Source organism: Zeus faber (genome assembly GCF_960531495.2).
Source record: "Zeus faber genome assembly, chromosome: 1".
NCBI lineage: Eukaryota > Metazoa > Chordata > Actinopteri > Zeiformes > Zeidae > Zeus > Zeus faber.
Genome location: NC_137193.1, coordinates 30,390,783 through 30,398,584, shown reverse-complemented (window position 1 = coordinate 30,398,584; position 7,802 = coordinate 30,390,783).

The following is a 7,802-nucleotide window of genomic DNA, read 5'->3' as shown; positions in this document are numbered from 1 at the left end:
AGCATTTTATATATATATATATATATATATATATATATATATATATATATATATATAATATTAAGATTTTAAAAGTAATTTTTGCAATTTTACTGCAACATTTACATTTTTCTGTTTTTTCTGCTGCATTATAGTCAGAATTTTACAGGCAGGAGGATCCTCCTGCATTCAACTCAACAAGGCCTTATTGGCGTGAGCATTTTATATATATATATATATATATATATATATATATGTATATATATATATAATATTAAGATTTTAACAGTAATTTTTGCAATTTTACTGCAACATTTCCATTTTTCTGTTTTAATCCAAGGTGCTATTCTTTCATTCTTCATTTTCCATTTGCAATAAAGTTCTTTGAATTGAAACGGAGAGAGAATCTGTTCTAGGCGGTGATCGTGCGTGTGACGTGCGGTGGGAGGGCTCGTCTGGCGGCTAGAATTACGGCGCAGCAGAGGGAGGCGGAGACGGCGCGAGGAGCGAGACGGCAGATGCCCCCGCGCCAGTCACGTGACTTCGGAGCCACCGGTCCCCAGCGCCGCAGTTTCCAGACAGGCGCGCGGTTTTTTTTAGATCGCGCTTGCGCAGATGCGGGCGCGCTGGTCGGGGCGGCTGGAGTTTGCCGGTGGTGAAGTCGAGGAAAGCGCGAACGGATTTATCTAGGTGTGCTAAGCTCCGGAGAAATCGTTTTGCAGAAATACGTCTGTCGGCCATGTGTCGTCAGGATATGAAATCTAGTATTATGAGAGAAAAAAAAACAGTATTTGAAAATGTTGCTTTTTATTGTCACGTAAATGTGATGACAATGATCTATTGTGGCTATAATGATTTTATTATAATAATTCATATCAATTGGTATAGTTTCGTGTTATGTTTGATTATAATGCCATTTATTAAACCGTTGCAGAATTTAGTTAAGTGTTTATTGACTTATTTGACTCAAATCCAGTTACCTCTAACGTCAGTTATCAGCAGAACTAAATTCCCTGATAACAGGTAATTTACGTGGGGCAAAAAAACGCGGTCGGCTCAGTCTAGAATAGAATATTTGTTTTTAATTCCTTCAGAAATAAAAAAAAACCCTGAATATATGTCCTTTAGGGCTTCCATATGACAAGAACCTCCTTTAACTCAAACCTACAGTTATCTCCATCTTTATTGTACTACTCGGCCGTTGTATTGGAAAATACAACATGAAGTTGAGGGGATAGGTTTAGTATTGTGTTGCACCAAACTGGTTTGCTTACAGTCCTCGTCCCTGGCTGCAAAAAGTCTGTAAACAGGCCCAGCCCTTCTTTCAGCCGTTTGCCTTGGTCAGCATCATGGCCATCGCTGCTACGTTGCCAGACGTCTTGAACAGCCTGCACTGTTTCAGCAGAGGGTGGTGTGACTGCCTAGGCTGGTGACTGGACAGCTGGTGACTGGACGGCTGTCGACATCCCTGTTGCTGACCCTGGTCTGTACTGCTGACGATGAAAAGCTCACCGGCAATGACACCTGTTGGATCACCGGTGACAGCTTAACCGCTGGCACTGAAACCGGCAACAACTGGACCGCTTACCCCGGTGACCGTTGGGCTGCTGGTGCTTATCTTGGTGATGGCTGGACCACTGGCGCTGAAACCGGTGAGGGCTGGAACACTGATCCCGGCAATGGCTCGGTTGCTGGTGATGGCGCAGGCTGGACTGTGGGAGATGGCTCAACTGTTGACTGTGACGCCATCACAGTGGAGTGGTCTGGTCGTGCGTGCCGGATGTTTTTGGAGGCTTAGTAGCTGCACGCTGCCATTGAGTGCACCATACTCGTTTCTTCATCCCATCACACTGAAGGGCTACAGTCTCTGTAACAAGGAGAAGGATGGCCTCTGGCACATCTACTATGACTTTCCAATGGGTTAGCAAGTCCAAACACACAATGGCAGTGTCCTGGATTTCAGCCAACCAGAACTCATGGGTGACATCGACATTGCCCACTACCACTCGAAGAAGCCTCCTTCCCCTCAGCCTTGTTTGCTCTCCAGTCATAGTCTTTATGTTGAGGTCAGTTGGCATTCAGCCAGGTGGGTGGAGGCCGTCAGTTCAGGGGTGGACCCCTGTCTGGAGAATGGAAATGGTGGATTCTGTTCTCACCAGGGCCAGGCCACGGTGGCCATCAAGACATTCTGGCAAGTAAAGACCCTGGCTGCTGCCTATATGCCCAATGGGTATCAGCTATGGTTGAAGGGGACGAGTGACCTCTTTGGATGTGAGTTCCCCCACTGTGCCACCCCACTCTAGTTTTCCTGATACCTGGTTCCCGATGGGCAGGTGACCCACCTCTCCACAGCTGTGACATGGGCCAGTTTGTCACACTGATATTGCAGGTCTAGGTCGGCCAGGCCATTGGACCAGTCCAGGGGCAGTTGACTGGGCCTTACGTAGCACTCTATTGCATTCCTCATTCTCACTTTCACTTACATTGACCTGGCATAATCTGGGTCCCATCATACAGTGCATCACTCATGAACGTGACGCCTCTCATCACAATCCAACATCTTGACAATCACAGAACATCAACACAACAACACTTAAAAACACCTAAACCAAAACGTCCAATAATCCAAACAGTTAGCTGCATAACCAACCAAAGTAAATTGTGCCACAAATGACTGTGCTCAATGGCGCACTGCATCCTTGGCCACCATGGCAACCCCCAGAAACCATTTACAATTTGAGGTTGGAAAATATTTAAGAAAATATGAAATATCTTCATCCAAAAGAGCTGAAGAGACTAGGGGACAACGTTCGCAGTATGGCTTTTCAAACAAAAGGGGCGGCTCAACCAAATACTGTACATTATATGCCTACTATGTACATACCTACATACCTACCTACATATGTATGCCTACTACAAGAAACCCACCTATCAAAATTGGAATATTACTTGAGGCAGAGAGATTTCTTAATGTTTGTCTGTCTTGCAGAGGGGTTCTGCGCATGGGCTCGTCAGCAGCCCAGCAGCAGAACGCCATTCCTCCTGCTCCCGAGATGATGATGATCATCATCGTTATAATAATCATGATTTGTTATTTATACTTGTGGCCAGCGTACCTTATTGTTTAAGGTGACAATAAAAACTCTTGCATGTTGGCACCCCACGGCCAGAAAGACTCCGTCGCCCTCCCTAAACCCTTATCTCTCACAAGTGGTGCAGGGCGGCGAGTGAAAGGCGCCCCGGAGCCAATCCGCTGGCTGAGGAAACACCTCGTGGACCTAGAGGAGGAGCGGGACTACATCCGCTGCCAGCTGGGGCACATCCTCGCCAGTGTGAGCTCCCTGGAGCACACTGTGACTGGCCGCCAGCCGGGAGACAGCCAGAGGACCAGACCTGCGTCCAACCCCAGGACCCACGCGGGATTCGCCAGGTCCACAGCCCATTGTGGTGCCGCCGAGGAAAATGCCAGGGTGCGCGCTATGTCCGTCCCAAGGACCCACGCAGGATTCGCCGGGTTCTGTGGTGACGCGGGACACTCTCTCCCCTTCCCCTTCTGTCACCTCTCTGACCCCCCTCAGCTCCCAGGGCGGTGCTGCCGTGGGAAATCAGGGAGCTGCGCAGACATCTGGGCAGGGGTGTGGACACTGCGGACGGTCCGGCCATGGACGCCACGACTGTCCTCGGATGAAACTCGGCCAAGTGGTCTATGTCGCCGGCCTGCCGGGTCCCTCCCCCGATCAGAAAGGGGCCTACCAAGTACCAGTAAGGCTACAAGGGGGTAGACATCAGGCTTTGCTGGACTCGGGCTGTTCGCAGACAATGGTCCAGCAACGCCCAGTTCGACCCGGGGCTTTGGTGGAGGCGTCGCAGGTGGAGGTTCGTTGTGTGCATGGCGATATTCACACATATCCGATGGGCCGGCTCGAAATTCATTACAAGGGAAACAAGTATAGGGTACAGGCTGCGGTTAGTTCCCACCTGTTGCCCTCCCTGATTTTGGGCGCGGATTGGCCAGGGTTTGACGTGTTGATGAGAGGGGCTAGGGTCTGTAGGGAAGTATGAGTGTTGCGTGGCGCATGGGACGCGGAGGGGTCATCGGTGGGCGCAACGGGTGCAGGGGCGGCAGGAAGTAGGATCTCCCCTGGTCCCTTTAACCTTACCTATCAGCAATTTTCCGCTGGAGCAGTAGCGAGACGACACCCTACGCGGGGCCTTTGAGGGGGTAGTTAAAATCAATGGCGTATTGACACGCCCAGACGCCTTGCTCACTCACCTGTATTTTTTGGTAATTGGGGACAGGTTATATCCAGTGAGCCGTAACACTCAAACCGGAGAGGAGATAACCCAGTTGTTGGTGCCGAAGAGCCACCGGGAAATGCTGTTCCAGGCAGCTCACCATAACCCAATGGCCGGTCACCTCAGTCACGAGAACAACAGCGGATAATGGCCCGTTTCTTTTTGCCGGGTATTTGGGCAGATATGCGTAAATGGTGCGCTGCATGTCCTGAGTGCCAGTTAGTCAACTCTCTGGCTACGCCAAAAGCGCCGTTGAGGCCCCTCCCCCTAGTCGAGGTCCTGTTCAAAAGACTCAGTATGGACCTCATCGGGCTGTTGGACTGCAGTGCCCGTGGGTATCGTTTTGTGTGAGTCTTAGTGGATTATGCAAACCGGTACCCAGAAACAGTGCCCCTGCGCAGTATTACGACCAAAACTGTGGCACAGGCGCTGTTTCAGGTCATCTCCCGAGTCAGGATTCCGAAGAAAATCCTGACCGACAAGGGCACTACCTTTATGTCACATACACTTCGGAAATTTTACAAATTACTGGGCGTCCGCTCAATTTGGACCAGCGTTAACCATCCCCAGACCGACAGCCTGGTGGAGTGCTTTAATAAAATGCTGAAAAACATGATTCGAAAGTTCGTTCAGGACAATAGCCGTAATTGACACAAGTGGTTGGACTCCCTGTTGTTTGCAGTGCGGGAGGATCCCCAGGCATTCACAGGATTTTCTCCCTTTGAACTCTTCTTTGGCAGGAGACCCGGGGGGGCGCTCAACCTAATTAAAGAAAACTGGGAGGGAGGTCCTAGCACCAATAAGAATGAAATACAGTATGTTATGGACCTAAGAGTAAAGTTACTTGCGCTGATTTGGCCGTTATCACGGGAGAATTTACTCCGGGCTCAGGAACGCCAGTGCCTCTTATACAACGGGGGGGTTTGACTCAGACAATTATCACCGGGAGACAAGGTGTGAGTGTTCCCTACATCCAGCTCTAATTTGCCCGCGAAGGCGAGGACAATTATGAGGTCAAACAGCGACACCTGGGAGCAGCATATGGGCGCTGTGCTTAAGTCCCTGAGGCGGGCTGGGCTCACCACCAACCCAATGAAGTGTGCCGCCGGACGGCAGAAGGTACAGTATCTAGGGTACCACTTGGGCGAAGGCCTAGTTAAACCCCAGCTTGATAAAACTTCTGCGGTCGCAAACACGCCAAGATTCAAGACCAAGGAGGAGGTGAGGCAGTTTTTGGGGCTGGCTGGCAACTGTAAGAGGTTTCGGTCCCTCGACCGACTTAACTCGAAAGGGCGATCCAGATCCCGTCCAGTGGTCAGAGAAGTGCCAGCAGGCGTTTGCCAATGTAAAGTCAGCTCTCTGTGGGAAGCCAGTGCTGTTAAACCCTAACTTCTCTCTCCCTTTCTGGCTGAAAACTGACGTGACGAACAGAGGGCTGGGCGCAGTCTGATCCTAGGAGGTGGAGGGGACCGAGCATCCGGTGCTCTACCTCAGCCACAAGCTCTTAGAGCGGGAGTCGAGGTACAGCACGGTGGAGAAGGGTTGTTAAGCCATCAAGTGGGCAGTCGGTTCCCTCCGCTACTATCTCCTGGGACAAGCTTTCACCCTCTGTTCGGACCACGCACCGCTGCAGTCGCTCCTCCGCATGAAGGACACAAACACCCGGATCACCCAGTGGTATCTGGCTCTCTAGCCCTTTAACTTCCAGGTGGTCCATAGGCGGCGCAGATGGTCATGGCTGACTTTCCCTCCTGCTCTTGGGGGTGCAGGGGGGAAGTCGGCTGTCTGCTGGACAGCTCCCCGGCCTACGGGGATAATGATGATCATGAGCATCATCATTATTATAATAATCATAATTAGCTAGTTATACTTGTGGCTAGCGTACCTTATTGTTGAAGGTGACAATAAAAGATTTAGCCATGTTGGTGCACCACAGCCAGAAAGACTCTGTTCCGCTCCCTAAACCCTTACTTGTGGGCAGAGACTCTCACAGTAGATTATCCCTCTAGCTGCACAAACACAGCTATTGATAAAGATTTAATCCATTCTCCAGGGGTGACAGTATCCAATACTTATACCTGTTGTGTATTTAATTGCATAATCTGATGTAGTATCAGTAAATGATTGTAAACCACCTTTTTTAATGCTAATGGTCTGTAGTAAACCAAACCTCACTAGAACAAATGCCTCGTATACAGTACAGGTACTTTGCCAGCAGCTCCCGCCAGGTGACGCAATACAGGTACTCCTCACTTAACGACTGAGTTCTGTTCCTAGGACATGGTCCTTAAGCGAATTGGTCGATAAGTGAGGACCCGTGGTATTTCACAGTAAGGGGGCATGGCGATTGCGAACACTAGTGTAGTGAATATTGACAGACTGTGGAACGAGACTGAGACTGAGAACGGTGATGCACGATGAGATGTATACAGTGTATAAATAGTGTATATAGTATATATAGTATATAAAGGGTGATGCGTGATGAGATGCTTGACGCTGAGACGCCCCTCACGCAACGCACATGCCGCGCCAAGGTATGGGCAGCGCAACGTACCTGTATGTGAATAAAACTGATTCTAATATCAGAAATGGTCTTTAACAAGCTGCTTCCAAAGGTACTCTTATTCAAACACAGGTGTGTTGTATGTTAGGAGGGAAGTAAAGATTTTAATGTAATTTATTTTTAACTGTGCTATCAACAAGAAGGGCATGCAATGGTGAGAATTTGTAAGTCATTGAATTCACAACTGTTAATCTGCAAGTGGAGTTCCAATTCCTATCAATCATCAAAAAAGCTTGACAAAAATGTCAAGCACACAACACTATTCATTTTAGGCCTCCACCATCCTTCGTTACCTTGGGACAAGACTTGCTTCTCTAAGCGGAGGCTAATCACCACAATTGAAAAGATTGACAAAACACCACAATTAACAGGTCAACAATATCAGAACAATAGTGATGATACATGGCCTCTTCCTGTAACAACTACAACATCAAAAGAGAAGGAACATTATCATTGAGGTTCAGGGGTGTATGTCAGGCATCTGCTGACAGTGTGTGCTGACCTGTGTGCTTGTCATTTGTGCACGACATTGTCCAGACAAGGCTGGTTTATGCCCTGCAGCCCCAAAAACGCTCCAGACTATAGCAAGCTGTTTGAGCATTTATTCTGTATTTCGAAGTAGTTGCAATTCTGACTGAACTAGTTGTAAATCTACTCTTTGATATCGAAAAAACACAGTTTATATAAAAAAAATATATCAAGAATTGAATTCTGATATTTTAGTTTCTGGATGATTTTGATGTGTCGATGAAGGAGTCTCCGCTGACGCTGACTTGATTAAAATAATAGTTTCATTACACAAATCAGCATCAAACCAGACTTGCCATGGATTGTCTGGGAGAGAACAGGAGCCAGATATATTCTCTCTTGGATGGAGTAAAAGACTTGTCCTTTATACTAGTACGGAGATCATGTAGCCCATCTGGTCACAATACATAGGTCACAGTTCAGCACTTGTCCGACA